The sequence below is a fragment of the Dasypus novemcinctus genome, chromosome 8, assembly GCF_030445035.2.
Source record: "Dasypus novemcinctus isolate mDasNov1 chromosome 8, mDasNov1.1.hap2, whole genome shotgun sequence".
NCBI classification, from domain to species: Eukaryota; Metazoa; Chordata; class Mammalia; order Cingulata; family Dasypodidae; genus Dasypus; species Dasypus novemcinctus.
In genome coordinates, this window is record NC_080680.1 from 90,868,951 (window position 1) to 90,889,101 (window position 20,151).

General features: G+C 41.8%; 1 protein-coding gene across 6 annotated transcripts in view; it reads right to left on the reverse strand.

Moving 5' to 3' along the window:
- The window catches only part of MVB12B (multivesicular body subunit 12B), a 207,714-nt gene that overhangs the window by 58,472 nt on the left and 129,091 nt on the right, over positions 1–20,151 (reverse strand). The gene's annotated exons all lie outside the window — the stretch shown is intronic.

Below are 20,151 nucleotides of genomic sequence, written 5' to 3' on the forward strand. Positions count from 1 at the left end.
TGCCACAGCTTAATCCAGCAAAAATGGACTAAGACACCTACTTAAATCTCATTCTAATTAACAGTCTCCTTTGATGTGCTATTTTGAGTGAAATTTTAAAAAGGCCGTCCATGTTTACTCTGAAAATTACCTTACCCCCAATGGGTACATATGCCATCCTTTTGGGAACACTGCTCAGCCTGAGGGAAGAAGTGATGGGTACCAGAGTAGATACAGACAAAGAACCAGTTCCAAAGGGAGGAATCTGTAGGATCACACAGATATCATTCAGAAATCTTTGAATCTCTTTCCCAAGAATTGAAAATGGTACCATCAATTTCATAATTCAACATGCTTATGTGCATGTATTATTGCTTTAAATGTACATATCCATGTGAGACAGATCCAAAATTCAGAATTGCTATAATTTGTAGGGAAAGTACATCTAAGATTCAAGGGATATTGGGATGCATGGAGAAACCAAAGGGTAAGGAGATGATTAGGTGACTGGCTGTTAATATTTTCCTAAGTGATTAGCCTCATTATTTAACCTTCCAGCTACTAATTCTTCTTCAAACAAAATTCACTCCGACCACCTAAATATAAAAGGTTCTAACTAACTCCACCACTATATAATTTAGATCCTGAGCACAAGGGGGGTCCCCTTCATCTATCTAGAACATTCAGTCAGCTCTATCATGCTCTAATCATTAATGGTCCACTTGTTTGGTTCAGGTAAATTACATTTGCATATGCAAATTATGTCTAAATACTCTGTACTATTAATGTTATCACTAATTACATAATAATAGTTACCAATTTCCACAGGATCAAACTTACAGTTTTGTAGCTATTAGGGAAATTGTGCTTTGTAATTAAGATAATCCTCATTTCCAGATGCTAATTAACTATATAATAATTAGTCTCATTCACTAATGCGAATTAAGGATTTTCATCCTTATTGATAAAGGAGTGGTTTCTTATCAGTTAAGGAAAGATAGCCCCAGAAATCTTGCAGAAAAATACTTTCCCCCCTCTAAAGGTTAAAAGGTAAATCCATTTTTATCAGTCTCATTTGTGAATGCAAATTAGGTCTGATTAATCACATCAAAAGATAAATGTCCTAGTCTTATTTCAAGACAGAATGTATAGCTTACCAAGTTCATTCCTTTTCCCCTTACAAATACACAGATAAACAAGAGTTCACAAAACAGAAATCTTTCAAAGAGGCGTAATTCATCTATGGTCAAATGAAAGCTCTGAGATACATACAGCTCTCAATTATGCTACCTTTGTTTCCCCTTCAAGCATCACAGAGGAATCTTGAAATAGCTGTGTCTTCATGGTTCAGCCACAATGGCAAGGAGTGAGATTTTTTGTGAGTAAATACAGAGGAAAAAGGGAAAGCCACATTTGCTTGGATTATTAAGTTTTCTGTGCTCCAAACAGAATACAAACTGGCACCTCCCATCGTGACTAATGAGGGCTGCCTCGGCGAGAACAGAAGGGCTGACAGCCAGCGAGGCCTAGTTGGCAGGCCCCAACCCAGGCCTTGCAGCATTCATCATCCACTAAACCAATCCACCAATTCTGCACCACCATTTGTCATTAATTATGCTAATCAGCACACCATTACTCTCTGATGACACTGTGGCTGTTATTAGCTAGTTATGGCTTTTCAAATGCACAACTTATTGTGCATGCACGGGCTGTGCATGCATTAGCCTACAGGGAAGAAATGTCCAATTATGAAAAGAAGAAATTTGCTATTATCTTTTTATAACAACCCAATTTAGTAATTAGAAAAGTCTCTGAACCCACAGGTTCTTTTTTCCTTCCTTAAAACAACTGAAACAAACAAACAAAAATGTACTTTTCAGTATTTCTCTGAAAGAAAAGGAAATACCAACACAGAGATTTTGCTACATTTTAGAAGTGGGGCCCAGGGAACAACTGTGCACGTGCATGTGGGGCACTCAGGGATTCCTGCTGGGCTTTTTTTTTTTCTTTCCAATTTTGGATTAGCAGGACTACTTTATTACGTATATTTCAGTCACTACGATTCCTGAAAGATGAAAGCACACCCATGTGACCTTTTACAGTTCACTTATGGCAGATTGAAGCTGTTCACATAACGATGCCAGACTGTGCACACCTTAGCTGGCAGATGCTTGCACTAGAAGTACTGCCACAGCCTCCTTTAACCCCTCGCGTGCCCAGAGTCACTGCCAAGAGCGTCTGTGCTTCTTAAATGACCTTGGGGATGTATGGTTTGGCCCAAGGGAGCCATGTCCTGGTGCAGTTTGAGGGAGAACAAGGACTGTCCTCAGCCTGGCAGAAGAATGGAGTCCTCTGTGGTCAGCAGCCAGGCCAAATCACAGGAGACGGCTTTCTGAAACTCTGGGCCTGAATGAGGCATTTCCACTGACCCTGGAGCATCAGCAGGACTAACCTCTGGGCACTTGTCCAAACCAGGCACTAATTCCAAGTTGCGTTCAGGCTGGGATTCTTTACCACTAGTTTTAGAAGCTTAGTCTGTATTAAGAGCTCATTAATATCATCAGAGTAAATGGGCCTATTAAAACATCTTTAAGCAATATCTGAACATAAATCTCCCTAAACTATATTTAATGACTGTACTTAAGATACATTATATCCAAGTCTTAATGAGACATTAGATAGCATTTTGAAGATTAAAATTAGAGAATCCATATAAAGTCTGTCCACTTAATGTAGCCTTAAGCTATACTGATGAAAGCATTACTACCAAATTATTACTGCATTAAAACAAATATTTTTAATCATGTCTGATTTATGCAATCTTTTTCATATAATCTTCATTTTCACAAAAGTATATTTTGAGTTTACAAAAGAGGGTATGTGAAAGACTCGCATTTTTTAAGTATCCTGGAAGTAAAGCACATACACAATTCAGTTGTTACTGCATGTTGAAACTGGACTCTGAATCACATTTGTTTATGTTGGGTTTAATTTGCCATCCTACTGTCATAGGAAGCCAAACATATTTACCTTAGTATTAAACTTCCTTTAAGATCAGACTAGGTAAGAAATAGAATTTAACCAAAAATATTTTGAAGACCAGAAAATAGTACAATGTATACAGTTTAATTTATGTAACACCGGTAATGGTTAAATCTGGGCATCTGACGGAATGAGAGTTCACATTCCCTGAGAGAAACTGCTGCCTGCCCCTGCCGCACCCTGTGCCCCCCACCCCCAACAGACACAAATGGACAGACATCCTTTGAGCGTGGAGCTTCAGGAGGTCTGGAACCTTCTGTTTGTCTTTGCTTCCCTAGAGCCTGCAACACAAGTGTCGATGAAGCCCTGCTTCCACTCCAGGAGGCCCTCTGCAAAGAGCAAACAGCAGTGGTGCTGGCCAAAGGATATTTAAAAAAAAAGTCTGATTCCCCCAGGGCCAAGGGAACTGAACCCTTTAAACAGATCCAAATCCTCTTCAAGTCTGTTCAAACAAGGAAGCATTTTCAAGGCCTTCTGAACAACCGATATGGGTGGGAAGATGCTGATGCACAGAACTAGAAATACTTGGAACAAATAGCCAGGTCACAAAATTATCTGTGAGTTTCTCTGTACGTGTGATTTTACTCTATTTAAAATAAAATGACATATCCTGAATCTATAAAAATCCTGATAAGACTTAACATAGTGGCTTCTTTTAAAAACAAATCAAACTTCAGGCCGTGTACACAGAAATATTTTCTATATATTTATCTGCTTTATTTAAAATACTTTATACCCAAACAGGATTTCTGCTACAACAGAGCCATCTATCACTGTCTGCACCACCCCCACCCTTGCTGCTGCTCTTGGAACTAGGGGTTCTCCCAAAGGAAAGCAACTGCGTCCACCCCTGGATCAAGATAACAGCCCTATAATCCCATTTTGGGGTGAATCTGCTGAGCACTTCACATTCCACTACCCGCTGAACTGCAGAGAGAATGTTATCTGAGAACCTGGACAAGGATAAGCTTAGATTAATGTCACACTGGGAATGTGCACAACCTGGACTTGAATGTGACACCAGCACAAGGTGCTTTGCAATAAATCGGCACTTTAGAAAATCATAGAGACGAAATTATCACTGAAGCTTTTTAGACTTTTTTTTTTTTGAGTAGCTTGATATTTTTCACCAAAGTGTAACCACCTTTTATATAAATACTATTCAATTATGAAAGTCCTCTTCTGGGATTATGTAAATCAAGACAAGTCAACCAGTGACACCTCCCCTAATAGAATGAGATTACCTAGCTGTTTTTTTTTTTTTTTGACTTAAAAGAAGAAAAAGGTAGGACAATTTAAATACACTGGTCATTAAAAGACTCCTCCTATAGTGTGTGAAATCTGAGCAACCAGCCTATTTTCACTTGCTCTTCCCACATATTCTCTCCCCAAAAGGAACTACTTCACAGTACAGTTTTGCATTTTTAACTGTGTGAATTAGGCATTCTTCATAAATAACAGCTATGCTCTATACACAGGAGTTCCTTTTTATTAGGGACACAGTAATGAACAATGAGCAATGTGTTCTATTATTCTTTGTCAAATCACAAAATGCTACATTAGAATAACTGTGCTGGTCAATGTAATATAGTAGATTAAATTCAACTTCTGTGGAAAAACCACTGTAAAACAGCATGATAAGAAGGCTATAAAAAATTTAATTTTACTCCAAACTCCATCACAAAAAAAATGGTGTGAAAAGTAATTTTGCATAATCAGTACACGCCATCTGGAACAATTAACCGATTTCTATAGAACTATGAGGATCAGTCATATCTGCTTATTAAAGATCAGAAATTATACAAGTAATAAATCCTTGAAAAAACTAAGCATACTCTCGCCTGTCAACGCTATTTTAACTTCAAATACTGAAGAACGCCTGATAAGGCTGAAAAGAAGAGATTAATATATGCAAATTACATCCAGCATTTAAAATCCCCACAACTGTCTCCGGTTTTCTGTCCCTTATTGCTGCCTTTATGTTTTATTCATACACCAACTCACCTGTCACTTCATAAGCTATAATATTATGGGGGTATTATTAAACAGCATAAAGCCATGCTTTAATTGGAAAGCTTCATTGCATTTTCCAATTATTTGGAGTAAATTAAAAGCAGATGCACATAGTTTAATAAGGAGTCTAATATCAGTTCCGGGAAATCAAAATTCATTGTCATTACTATGCCGTGATAGTTTTGCAAACTGTACTCAATTTCAGAGGTTTTCAAAAGAAAATCTGTCTATGCAATCTGTTAATTGTCATTCGGTTAATAACTGTTTAAATATCCAAACTACACAGCAGCTTCCTATTAAAAAAATTAAACTATGGGGTTTATACAAGCAAACAAATACTGCATGCCACTCCTCGGCGGGGCTAGGCTGGACTTTTCTGACTTCCCAGTTCACCTTAAAACAATGGGAAGCCGAGGAGAAACCCACCCACATGGCAGCTTGGCCGGGGAGCTGGAGGACAAAGAACAGCAATTTTGCACTGCTATAAGCACCAGAGGTTACAGCACTATCAGACAGCTCTCTGTGGAAAAGGGCAGAAGCCACGTTATAAATTGTGTTTTCAGAGGTTTGCACTGCTCAGCAAAAATTAGCTTCCAAAGTTTTAATTGGTCCGTCTAAAATAAATCCTTTTAATGAGTGAATTAACTGATTTTGGACACAAACATGGAAAAATCAAAGACAGCAAATGTTGTGAGCAATTTGTTTGTTAAAAAATTGACCCCCCAAGGGTCATTCCTTACTAGTTCAGGACCGTGAATGGTGTGCTTCTTAGGCTCTGCAGAGGCTGGCCACTGTGTCTACAAGTGGACTGAATCTGTCAGACAAAGGACTATATTCTAAGCCATTATCTACTAAAGAACTAAATCTTAAAGGTCACTCTTCATAAGGAATCTTGCTCACAGATGTACTTATATTACAGCTCTGCAGCTACAAGTTGCATACATACAAATACATGTAGCAAAGCATTTACAAATGAAAAGTCACAGGTATATTCAAAGTAGTACGAGTAGTATGTGTAACCTTTTCATTTTTGTATTAAGTGACAGACTTTTTCAAATCATAGGTGTGTAAATTATAATAGGACAAGCAGCAATTGACTTTTAAACTCCACCCACCGAGAGGCCTACAATTAATCTGTTTTTAGCATAAGAACTGCTGCTTTGCAAAGTTCATAACTTGTAGGCTTTTTTCCCCAAACCAATTAAAACCTAAGAGCCTTTCTAAAAGGTAACGGCACACCATTTACTCTTCATCTCCTGTTTCAAAGGGCGTAGCTGCTAACACCACAACCGTCAAAGGGCGATCCCCTCCAGACTGGAAAGGGCACTGAACGCCTCAACACAAGGAGAGCCTTCTGCGAGAACCAACAGAAACTAAGCTCAAAGATGAAGATAAAGCAATTCTTGTGCAGTGATCCAAAAAACAGCATCTTTTTTTCCCCCCAAAATTACCTGTTTTAATAAAGTAGACACACTGTGCCAACTGAACCATTTAATTATCTGCAAAAATGATGAATCAAAACAATAGTTTGCAAAAATAAATGACTAACCTCTGATTAAAATGTCTGTCCTCATTAAATCCAAATAAAATGTACAATATCTTTTTTTTAAAAAAATGTAGCCTGAAGAAAGGAACTCTCCTGCAGCATCAACAGCCTTGCATTTTACAGTGGCAGTGTCTTCCCACAATAATGGGGACATGTAAGAAAGTTGCTCAAGCCTTGAGAAAACAAACAAGAAAAGGACATCATCAATGTGTGGAATGCCCTGCAACTGCCAGGCCTCGGATCCTTAGGTGGCACGGCCCTGGCAGCGAGCTGGGGAACAGGGACTGCTAAAGATTCTGCTTGGTGGGTGGTGCGATTTTCTCGTACTCTTCATCTACGCTCTGGCTCACAGTTAGGTGCTGCTTCTGGGGCAAGGAAAGAGGTTTTTTTTTTGCTAAGAGTCTAAGGTGGGAGGGGGGGTTCCAGAAAGAAAGAGCTGTAAACCAAAGGAAACATGGCACAGAGCAAAGAAGAAAGAAATCAAACTGTTCAGTGGCTTAAGTGCAGATATGGTCCTTTTCAAGTCAGAGCAGATTCAGTGAAAAAGGAAAGGGAAAGTCTGAGGCTGATTTAAATGTTGACATTTAAAATCATTTTATCCAGCAGTGAACTAACATCTCAAGCAATTAGTGATTTCTGAACTAGGATGGAGGGTTTTGCCTTATATTACACCAAAAGGTCCCCTGAATCATGCAAAGTCCCTCATGTGAGTTCCTTTCTGGTTGCTTCTTTACCATACAAGCTGCACTTTTCCCAGACTGCATTTTTTAGGTGGGGAAAGAGAGGCATAGTAGGGGGGGGGGAGGGACTCATACTGTGGGCCTCACACTGGCATAACAATATAGTTATGACAGTCCAAGCAGTTCCCGTTTCCAGAGTGCCCACTCGGTAGCAGGCACTTCACATACATTATCTCTAGCCCTTAAAACAACAATATTGGGAGGCAGATGTGGTTCAAGCAATTGGGTTCCTGCCTACTACATGGGAGGTCCTGGGTTCAGTGCCTGGTGCATCCTAAAGAAGATGAGCAAGACAGCAGGCTGAGGCATGGTGAGCTAATGCAATAAGAAGATGCAACAAGAAACACGAGGAAAACACAATGAGACACACAATAAAGCACGGAGCTGAGGTGGCTCAGGCAATTGGGTATTTCCCTCCCACATCAGAGGTCCTGGGTTCAGTTCCTGGTACCTCCTGAAAAGAAGACCAGCACACAACAAGCAGACACACCAAATGCAAACAACAAGGGGGTGGAGAGAAATAAAATCTTTTTTTTTTTTTTTTAAATATTAACTCTGTTTCACAGATGAAAAAATAGACCACGATGTTGTAACCTGTCCACAGTCATGCAGTTGGAAAGTGTGGATATGAAAGGGTGGACTGGTTCCAAGCCCAAGCTCCTCCCAAGAACTGACCCAGTAATAAATACTAGGGAGCGCCTTCTGGGGACCAGGCCCTGGGCGAGGGATGAGGCCCACACAAGTGAACACGACATCGTCATCCTGTCTCCACAGAACAGACACAGAATTGAGCACCTAACAAGAGCCTGCAGCCAGAGAAACAGGAAACCCATCAGGCAGTCAGCAGTTTTACAAGAAGTCTAATTAGCCAAGAGGCTACTGGCCAAAGAAGACGCCCATCTTGGGCCTACAAAAGGCACAATCCACATCTGCCAGAATATGGGTGAGGAAGAGCCATGCAGTTCATGAGCCAAAGAACCTTCTGACAGGAATGAAACTGGAGTTTTGTTAGCGCAGAGCATATTTAAGGTAAACATGCAAGGCAATGGAACATAAAGATGGGTGCATTTATTGCCTCCAGGTAGCAAGCGATTAAGCACTTCTACGTGTGTCACCAGAAGTGATGCTTAGGGCCAACGAGGCAAGCTTTACTCTCTCATTCAAAATTATGGATGTTGCCTCGCCAGTGGATCATGAGATCGTTCATGCTATAAAACAAGTCAGGCGTGAGAAACCACTCTCTAACAAAGGATCTCAACCTTGAATGAGAGTTCTGCATCACTCATTGTCTAAGAGACAATTGTAAGACAAATCTGAGGAATAAGGAGGCTCTTTCTCTGGGATATGTGATAAATATATTCCATCAAAGCTTTAGGCTGTAGCACTGAAGATTTTTTAAAAAAACATAAATGGGTTAGGACTATCACTGGCCATTAATAAAAAAGTGGGGGAAGCATTCAGTATTCAGGACACAAATACCAATGTGTGACAATGGATGGACTCAGGTATTCTGTCCACAGGAAAAGTGGCTTCATTGTTCTAAAACTGATTGGAATTTCCTTTGTCCTAATGCTAGCAGTTAAATGCATTTGTTCTGACATAAAAGAAAGGAAGCTCATATTGTGTGATAGCCAAAAGAAAACTTTTGATTTAATCACCAAATATTGTGTGGCTGTCCAGTTCTGCCATGCCCACAGCTCTACTTATTAAGCCATCAAATGTGTAAATAGATTAACCTGGAATCTGATCTCCTATTACTATTGTCATAACTCAGCAAACCTTGAGCGTGGATGTGCAATCACAGCTGGCAGCTGGAGAAGGCAGGGAGCTGGAACCAGGCAGAGTGGGGAGCTGGGGTTAGGAGGCTGGTCACAGTCCTGGGCCATTCCAGAGAGCTGGCAGAGAATGCACAGGACCTGGCCTGGCTCAGTTACCGCAGGTTTGGTTTCAGGAGAGGCTGGCATCTTAGGAGGCCCAATCTAGCGGAAGAAGCTTCAAATCAGAAGAGGCAGGGTGGCACTAAAGTGACTTTCTGTTCAAACAAGAACCCTGCCAGAGCAGGATACAGAAGGGCATAGAGAAGACTTAGGATGGGGGAGAGGAAATCCAGGCTTCAGTCCTCAAAAGTGCAATTGCAGTTTGGACCACTTACTGCCCTTATAGAGCTAAGAGAAGACCACTTCAAGGGGATATGCAGCACTCCCCAAAGGTCTACAAGAGCAAGACCAGTGGGGGCCCCTCCTACTAAGGGGGAGGAGGTTCCTTGAAGTTTCTAGCATATTCCCTTTCCTGGTCAGAAAAGGATTTGAGGAAGGAGCTGTGCAATAATTACAGTAATAGTACATATCTATTGTATTGTCTATATGCCAGGCTCTATTCCTCCCTACAAAATGCTATCATCCCTGCTTTATAGGTAAGGAAGCTGAGGCACAGAAAGGTTAAGTTCCTTGCCTAAGGTAGCACAGCTATTAAGTCGGGGAGCCAGGATTCAAACTCAGGCAGAAGGGCCCCTGTGCTTCGCCACATCATTGTTCTGCCTGGCAAGTCCTGATGAGAGCCACATCCACATTCATGCTGCTCTCTGGACTTGAAGAATACCATTAAGTATTAAAAAGTTCATTCTGGTGAGGTCCTAGAGATTCAGGGGATTGCTTGGGATTTTAAACACTGCTGAGACCTAATATACCAAGTTAGTCCTAGCATGATTTACCCTAGGGAGTATGTATGCCACTCTGGGGGCGGGGGTGGTGGTGCCATTTTCAACTTTGAATTTAATGAGGGAAGGGAAACGGTTACACACAACCTAAACTAAAGAAGCATCTTGGCACTGTGGTTTAGAGCTTAGGGTTTGGAGTCAGAGAGACCTGGGTCTCATCTCTGCTACTTACTAGCAGTCAAAACTTTGGGCAAAGCACGAAATCTCAAAACCTCAGTTTCTTCATCTGTAAAACAGTTTCTTAAAGAGTGGCTGTAGGGTTTTCTTGATAAGGATTTGCTGGGCTTAAATCACAGAATGCCTGGAAAGTGTTATTACAGAGTCTTGTAAGTGGTTACTCAAGGAAGGTTAGGTATTATTAAATAAATTAATCTATTTTAATAAAAGCAAAAACAACTTCAGCTTCCTAAACATGTTTATATTAAAGAAGTTGCCTTAATTACATCATTTTCCCTCTTAGCTGACAGTTTATTGCTGTCAGAGCTATGGAGAAACAAAGGGCTAGTTTTATAGATGCTGCCCCAGTACAGGAGTGGTTGATAAACCAGACTACTGTGTTCACCCCAGAGTAAGCCTGTGAAGAAGTGCTAAGAGCAGATGGAGAGCTGAGATTAAGTACAGTCCCTTTGCTTTCAGCTTCTCTGGTCAGGCCTTCAGAAAGGTCACAACCATGCTGCCAACCAGGAGGGAATTATGATAGGGAAATGGGGGCATATTTCCCCTTAGGAACTAGACAAGGATGATAAACAGACAAGGGAGAAAGGTGTCAGGTGGTTTTTCTCTAATTGTTCTAATGTCAATCTTACAGGTTTATTACAATGGTGTTTGGATGGTACGTCTCTGAAGTCTGGGGGCAATATCTGCACGTTTGCTGGCAACAGCTCACAATCCTAAGCGGCATAACATACAAAGCTTCTTCCTACGTATGCTCAGCCCTGGGAGAGGGGTGTTATCACTTCTGCCTTCAATGCTAGACAATGCCTGACACATAGGAACGTCCAATAAATATTAGCTGCATTACCCATTACCATTACCTCAAGACTATTGATGTTGTTATTGCAATTATTAATATCAATAGATGAGGGAATTTTGATCCAGAAGGTCTAGTGCTGTGCCTGACATTACTAAGCTGCTGATGCGAGAAGCAAGGGCTAGAATCCAGCTTTTCTGGCTCCTGCCCCAGTTTTTTCCACTGCTCCTGAATGTCTCACCCTGGGGCTTAAGAAAGGGATATGGCCCATCAAACCAACATCGCCAAACTCACATGATTAAAAACGAAAAAGAGAATGAAAGCACAGCAGGAGGGTGGTCACCCTTGTAAGAGCACTGAAGTATCTGACACCTAATAATATTTTTATTTTTCATGATGACAAACTGGAAAAAGTCTTAATTTTCTCCTACAGCACAGGAAAAACAGAAATGAAAGCCTGGAGCAGAAAGCACCCTCCAAGCTCTTTTCCTCCCGAAGCACAAAACGCATATTGCAAGTTTGCAGAAGTCGCTGGCTCACTCTGCCAAGTGTTCCTCTCCTTTCTGCCCCCAACCACCATTCAGTCACCTTCCTGAGAAAGAGTTTGTGGGCTGCTTGCCACAGAAAACAACACTACTTCTAAGTGATGATGCGTGACAGAATGTCTCAGCTTCCAGGGGGTGCGAAGCTGAGCTATGCCAGAGAACCTTTTATTGCAGGTTTCCCTGGACTACGGAAGAAACGTTCTCCGAGCACTCTGAGAAGTAATCTTATATATCAAAATTATAAAGGTGCCCATAGCTGAGAAGATGAAGACCACACCAGGCTTGAGTCATAGTGAGTCCCAAGTAATAATTCTCAACAAATCTTGGGGCTCCTATTCTGATCACAGCCCTGCAGGGGAGGCAAATGTGGAAAGAGGTGACATTTCTGCACTGCCTACCAGCTTACAAAATATTCTCACATACTCTGGACCCACAGAGCAATCCTGGGAAGAAAGCAAGTCATAATGCAATAATTATTTGTCAGGTATGAGTAAGTAGTGCTGAGTGACTTGCCCAAAGTGACATAATGCAGGGCCCCGGCACAGCTCTAGGGTGCACCGTTCACATCCACTGTGCAGTGCACGACCTCTGTGGCTGTGTTTACAGTGGCTGTGTGTGATAGCCAGTGTCAAAGCTAAGATTCTGAATGCGTGCTTTTGACCCCAAAAGCATCATCTAAACTTCCTCCCAAAAGGGATTCCCATTGCCCTTGGGAGCACAGGGCCTGGCATGCAGCAGCCATCAGTGTCTGCTGAATGGACGAAGGTGCAAACGATCTCTTTTCTTGGCCTTTGTTTAGTTAGATCCTCCACGATTCAAAAAGGATTTAAGGCAGTCTCCATCCTCTCTAAACATAGTCTCTGTGCTCTCAAGGGCTTATGGGTAAAATCTCTCCAACACAATGCAGTACATGGAAGGGCCCAGAGAGAGGAACCTGAAAAATACCACTGTTGTGGGGACAGACCAGGAAGAGAGCATCCCCAGCTGAAAGGAGACCAGAAAAGCTTCATGGAAGAGGTCTTTTGGGGACAGGCCTTTAAAGATGGGTTGGCAGAGACAAAAAGAAGAGAAGGTGGGGCAATCCAGGCCACTGCAGGGGCAGGAGCAAATGCGGAGGGAGACAAGGGCAAGGACCCTGGGTGCAGTCCAGGCTGGTGAGATTCCGATGAAGAGGAGAGGCAGAACCTGATCCGGTGGGCCTGGTCAGGGCAACCTCATTGCTGGACAGTGAGGTATGGAAGAAACGGCTGCGGCTGGAACGGGAAGGTCTGAGCTAGGAGCAACAGGGTCTCCAAGATGGGCTCTGGGGAGATGAGTGTAGCCATCTGGGCAGCTGGATTGAGGACAGAAAAATTTGGTCAAGTAAATGCTAGGCACCAAGGCCTGATCCCTGCCAGGCCCACGCTTAGACAGACAGCTGCCAGAGCTGTGCACCCAGCCCTGTGAGCAAGAAGTCGGGACCAGTGAAAAAAGGATCACCCTTAACACTTAGCTCCAGAGGACTTCTGGCGGACGGGATGGGGGAAGCTGGACATGACTACAGGTCTCATCTATAGTAAAATAATACAGAGCCCAATTCAGGGTTCCGGGTTCTATTCTCTGTGAAATCCTAGAGGAGGCACTTACACAGCAGAAAGCCTCCTAGAGGCAGAGTTGTCCAAGTGGTGCTGCATGTTTGCTGCACACACTGTTCATTAACACCAGTGACACAGCTACCACCATAGATGTATAAAAGCACATCCAATTAGCCAGGCCTACATGAATATTTGCACTCTTAAATCTTTTGCATTTCGAAAGGGTTAAAGCTTATTATTAGCATATAATTTACAGTCCTTTCTCCCAGGAAAGGAATAATGCACAGTAAATGCCACATTCATTTTAATAATACATGTTACAGTCTGTGCCCAACATCTGCACAAAGGTAAAGGAGACAGATTTTTTTGACATGTCCCACTCTGCCATCTAAACACAGGCTTTTTGTTTCTTAAGTGACGGAAGGTTTAATCAAGAAAGCAGGCAATTCATCAATCGAAACAAGGCAGTGTGCGTGCGCCTGACAGCACACACATGGTTGTGTACAGAGCAAACCTGGCCACCTGTCAACTGCACCTTTTACATCAGGATATACAAATACACTATGCGATCAATTCCCCATCCGCTCCCATTCATTTCTTCTTTTTCTTATTATATTTTTCTTTGTACTAGATCTTGTTGTCAGTCAGGTAAAGAATAGATGGATAGACAAGGAAAGCAATGGCTGTTTATATGTGATGATGAAAATTTATATGCTTTTAAAATGATTTATTTCTTCCTTGATTTGAACAGCATATTTTTTTTTTTCACTCCATTCAGGAATTTCCCCCATATGTTATTATCTGTGACTGTGCCAAACTGATGTTCCTCTCTCCTGTCTTTACCACTCTCCCCTACACTTACCCACCACCGCTCTGACCCATCTTAGCTGAATTTAATAAACCTCAGTGGAGGATAAAGAAGCAAGGGTCTGAAAAACAAGGCCCCGTCACACCACAAGAACATGTCCATTAAAGACGAAGGCCATCAGGGACCCCTGCGATTGCAGAGGTTGACTAAGATTACTCGAGGGCTTCCAGTAGAAGATGGGGGGCTTCTTCCTTTGTATGTGGTTATCAGTGCTTCTCAGCTGACACCCACTCTGATAGATGGTAGAAGGAGAACCAATGCACATGCAGCACGATGCTGTAAACGTTAAGTGACAGCTGTTGCTTAAAACAGTTACACAGAAAAGAGCATCATCTCTCAAGCACTTTATTGCTTCAGTCTTTTAACCTTCATTTTCTAATTCTGCAATGCTTTATAATCATTAAAGTATTAAGTTTAGATTTTCTAGGTGAGATTTTTTCCTAATTAAAAGACAGAAGCAATGTAATTGCTACAAATGAAATGAAAATAAATTCCTCATATAGATATTTTCATAAGTGGAAGAGCTAGTGGCCAAAATTTTATCCACTTGGATGACATATATAAATCATGAATTTCATAATGCTGATAATTAAATGTCCATCTTCCAATTTAAATGAGGAGTAGATTAAAACTGGATGGAGAAAGCTGATATTCAAAAATCATTAATTATTTTTAATTGCTGTGTGCTTCCTAGCCTGATGTCAGATTACATGGCTCATACATGCTTATATGTTACAGATAAAACCCTCTTCCTCTCTATAAGCATCGTGAGCCAAAATGATGAGAGGATGGACTCACACCCTTCTTGGTGTCAAACATTTTGGAAGAGTGAACATCTGTGAAAAGCCAAAAGAAAACTAACAACAACAACAACAACAACAACAACAAATCCCCACAAGCCCCAAAAGCTAAAATGTAGCAAAAAATCTAAAAGCAGAGTCTGCCTGGGACAGTTCCAGGTTGTGGCAGTTGTCCTGGCAAAATGACCTCCTTCATTCACTCTCAGAAGTGACAATGTAGGAAACAGTTACATGGCCAGCCTAATGCTGATGGATAAATGAAGATGTCCACCAGGCAGACTACCTACTTAGCAAAGGATAAAGAATCACTCATTGCATTGTGAGGCTTTGTACTATTTCTGCATTGTGGCTCACCTTGAATTTGTGATGTGTTTGAAACTTTTGGTTTTATTACATGCTAGTTTTAATATACATTTGCTTAAAATTGTATTATTTTACACTATGTCAATTTAAGATACTTTTACAAAAGGGAGAAAGGATTTTTTTTTTTTTTGGTAAACACTCTACTCTCAGAGACTTAAGTCAGTTTATTTCAATAACAACAATAAAAGAATAGCACAGTGTATTTTTCCAAATTTATAATCACCTGTTCATTAAGCAAACCTGCCATAAAATTGGCAAGAAACATTTTTAGGAGAAAAAAGCAATATTTTGCTAATCTTGATGGCGTCTCTTCTTACAGGAAACCTCTGTCACAGATACATGCATTGGGTTTGAACAAAAGGTTGGGGGAAGATCTGTCCTTCCTGACATCCCTCAAGGTCTCCAGCCCCCTTAGATGTATGGCAGCCCTTACAAGAATATTTCCTAAGAAACATCACACTCAATTTCAAACATTTTAGGGGTTCAAACGTGGGCAGATATCCTGCCCCATATTCATGGGCACACACGCACATGCAGAGCCTTATAAAACTCATGGCTGCGACCACTGCAAGGCTGTTGCTATGTTGACACAGGGGCCTCATTATGATGAAGAGCTCCTTTTTGGGCTCAGTAACAGAGACAGGTTCCTCCTAAGCAAACAGCTTGTTTTTATCTTATTGATTTGGCAATCATCTTCTGGTTCAAAAGCGCAATTCAGAATCTCTTCCTTGTAAAACCTCACCCATAGTTGCATCCTTCTTTTCTGTCCTATTTTTTCATTCACTCTTATTTCCATACTTCCATTTTAATTTTGTTATATGTATTTACTAAGGTACCTTAAATCCTTTTGGAATAAGGTGGAATACAATAGGTAGGCATCTAAACATTTTTTAAAATTCTAAAAAAATAAGGTAGAATCTCACAATGTGGAAATAAAATAGAAGACTTTTCAGGAAAAAGTCTTTTTCTTAAAAAGAAAACTAATAGCCTCTAGAAGTTCTGATGAGCAAATTTGGGGGAGGGAGGTAGAACCTAGAGAAACCTACATAGCCCTGAAGCCAGCCCTCCATGGCAGTAAGCTTTTAGAGGCATTGTGCAAGAGACTGAGGGCACAAAACCGGAGGAACATGCTGGTAAGAGCACCACAGGACAGCTATAGCCAGGAAAGCATCAGCTGCTGCTTGCCAAATGTGCAAACAGTGAAAAAGCTGGTTTAAAAATTGTGTTTAGGGCAAGAAGAGTAGCAGTGGACAGCACTAACTGGTTAGGATTGATGACATGGACGAGGGCTCAGCAAACTTTTCCTGTAAAGGGCTGGACAGTAAATATTTCAGGTTTTGTGGGCCATATGGTCTCAGCTGTAACCACTCAATCCTGCCATTGTAGTGCAAAAGCAATCAGAGACAATACATAAAGGATGGGCAGGGCTGTGTTCCAATAAAACTTTATGGACACTGAAATTTGAATTTCATGTAATTTTCATGTGTCAAGAAATATTATTCTTTGACTTTTTCCCCAACCATTTAAAAATGTAAAACCATTCTTAGGCCATGCAAAAGTAGGCTGTGGGCTGGATTTTTCACAGGTTTAGTCTGCTGACCCTAGCATAGACGGTTGGCAGAGAGTGAGTCAAACCAGGAAACCCCATTTTATCTCTACCTCTTCCATCCAGGAAAACTACCTTCGAACCCTAAAGAGTTGAATAATATGGTAATGTGGGATTTGAAGAGCAGAGAGAGAGGAGATGGTTCAAGCTATAAAGTGCTTTCATGCTCAGTCCAAGTCTACACAGGTCCAGAGAACGTGAAAAGATGATATTGGAATCTTAGTCAGTGATTTTGAGGAACTTTAGTGAATAAGAGGTTCCAGGAAAATGGACAACAGAAAAAAATATTTTCAAAAAGGGACAAATATCAAAATTATTGATCTGTGGCCTAGAAGTGATTTCTGGTAAAATTTGAAAATAAATCATAAGTCAGGTGGTTTGTGAGCATTCAATTACTAGGGGCCAGAATATGTCATATTAACATCATGTCTATATTTTTTCTTATTACAAAAGCATTATTATAGAAAAATGAGAAACTACAGATAAATAAAAAGAAGGAAAGGAAAGAACAGTGAAAACCACTGTGAACACCTTGGTGTATGCCTTTCCAGGCCCCTGGATCTGTATTTTTCAATGTGATCGCATTCTAGCTTGCTACCTGTTTTATCACTGAATGATATTCAAGCACATCTTTTTATCTAAATCATTTTTGATGGCTGGAAAGGTAAGACCACTATATGGATATTTCATAATTTATCCACTTGCCTTTTATTTTGATACTTAGGATATCCTGCCACCACCTGCACAGTTACCGCCACCACTTGCTTTTTTTTTAAAAAGCAGCAGTGAGCAACCTTGTGGATAAACCTTTTTGCACATCTGTAATTAATTTCTAGAGAAATTCCCAGAAGAGGAAGCATGAGGATCAAAGATCTGCTTCATGGCCATTCTGATCAGAGTACTAGGTGGCAGAACACAGGAGGTAAGCTTCTCAGGATTTCAGCTTTGGATTGGTAAAGGCTCCTCACCCCACAGCTGTGGGCAAGAGAGAAATACTGGTTGGACTACGTAGAAGAGTTGACAAATTTTGGACGAGCAGAATGCACAGTCACCCCCAAACTGCTGGATGGACATGAATGTACAGGAAGACAAGGCCGGCTCGATGAGGGAGGGCCTTGCAGAGGCGGACGGGGCTGCTCAGAGGTGAAAACCCCAGATGCAGGAAGTGTTCAGGTAGTGAAGACCATCACCTGCCCCGAGGCTGTGGAGGGTATTCCTGCACAAGGCAGACCTGGGCCAAATGCCTTCCTGCCTGCCTGCTTCTTTCCTTCCTTCATTCCATAACCATTTTCTAGTACCGCTGTGTGCTAAGGATGAGCTACACATTGTCTCCACTGGTTTCCTCAGCAACTCTGAGCAGCGTCTCCCCCTTTGCAGGTGTGGTGGGAATGAATGTCTTGGTAAAGGCACAAGAAAAGGGATGTATTAACAGGTATGCCCTTGAGAAAACATTTGTAAATGAACATCACTTTAATAAACACACACACAAATTAAATTCTGGCTGCTTTTCAATCTCCAATTACATAGCTTTGAAACAGACTTATCTTATAGGAAGGGGCTTAAAACTAAGGGAGCAGTGATCAATGTTTCCAGGAATGCCACAGAGCATATCAGTAGTCTGCACCAAAGGCTTAGCCCCTGAAATCTGCAGTGAACATGTACCAGAGCCAGTTCGGAAGGAGAACAATTTGATGATTCATTTCATTACTAGCAGAACTCCAGCTATCATGGCATCAGGCACTGGGCAAGGGTTAGGGCCTGGGGCACACTTTGCCTTAACTGTTTTTGGAATAAACCATTGAAAACCTTAACTTTGTAATACCAAACTGAGAAGTGCCAGTCAGTGCCAAATACTGTTATATGGGAGGTCAGGGGGGTGGTCCCTGCTTCCTTCTAGCCAGAATGACTTGCAGGCAGGCTGCCGGTGGGTAGGCGGGCAGGCTTCCCAGGTGCACCACAGTTGCCCAGTGCTGAGCTTGCAGGCCTTACGGAGCCAGCGGGCCCTGCGGGGTACTTCTGGCAGCATCACAACAAAGCAGTCCTGGACTGCAGCAGCCACCGAGACCTGATCTGCCGGCTGCAGCCTCAGCTACCTCTGTTTGGAAGATAAAATCCAATTGATTGCCACCTACATAAACGTTACAGGAAGTTACTGAATGGATTCCCTTGTGTCTTGAGGCTGTTACCTTGGTATTGCTAAACTAACAGCTGAAATGAACCCAGACGACACCTTGTCAAAGCTGTGGAGCAAGGAAGCAGTGGTCCAGAGGCAGACAGGAACGCTCCTGCCCAACCAGCGGAGATTTCACTCTGTGGGCTCTTTTCTGTAGAAACGTTCAACAGCTGGGAAAACCATTAGAGAACCTAGGTAAGGAGGGTGTAGCCTAACACTGTGGCTAGAAAAAGATTTGCAAGCTGGAGAGAAAAGTCATCTGTTTTGATTGAGCTTTCCTTTTGTGCATTCTGAACAGGGTTGCCCTGCTGGATTTCACAGACCTGTTTTACACCACTCTGCCTCTAAGCATCTGGGGAAATATTCAGCTTTTCTACAAAATAGGTCATCTTTCCACACTTGTTATGCTCCTTGTCGACTCTGCTGAAATAGCCACAGCACAAAAGAAATTCTCCCTGGAGATGCTTTTCTTAAACAAACATGTTCCTTCTACCCTGTGAGAGCCTGGCTCCTGGAGTGGTGCCACAGACAAGGGTTTAAGGACCTTCCTGTTCTTCCCCGTCCCCAGCAGAGTGTTGCCCAGAAATGAACAACTGGCTTTTGCTTGTACTTCCAAACCTATTAGGTAGGGATCATAACAAGAAAAACTAATACTGACACAAATTATGCCATTGTTCTATTTCATCTATTTAGTAACCCGAAGTTGCAATTTTTAGAAAAAAAGAGTACCTTTTAAATAACCGATTCATTATGGTACATGAATGAATGCCATGTTCCTGTGTTCAAAGTGTCACTCACCATTAAGGGTGTGCGCTGGTAAGTGGCACCGATTTGCCACTTCCCTCTTATATACAAACACCCCTGACTGACAGCCTAGTATAATCGGAGGCGAGTTTGTGGGTTTCCTCGGCTCTTAGCAAGTCACCTGCACTGCCAAGTACATAATGAATCTCAATTCTGTAATAAGGCTAAGTTTTCCCCTCCCTAGTTGAAGGTGAAAAGGAAAACTGATGAAGTTCCTGCCAAGGTAACACTACCAATTTCAAGGCTGAGTTCAGAAATCACAGGCTTATACTATGGGGGTGTGAGGGGGCAGACTGCAGGCATACCCTGTGGCCACAGACCCAACTTTGAGAAATGAGAGGCGAGGACAGACCTGGATATGGGAGGGCAAGCAGACCAGAGCTCAGCTCTGTGCTGCTCTCGGTCCCCATGG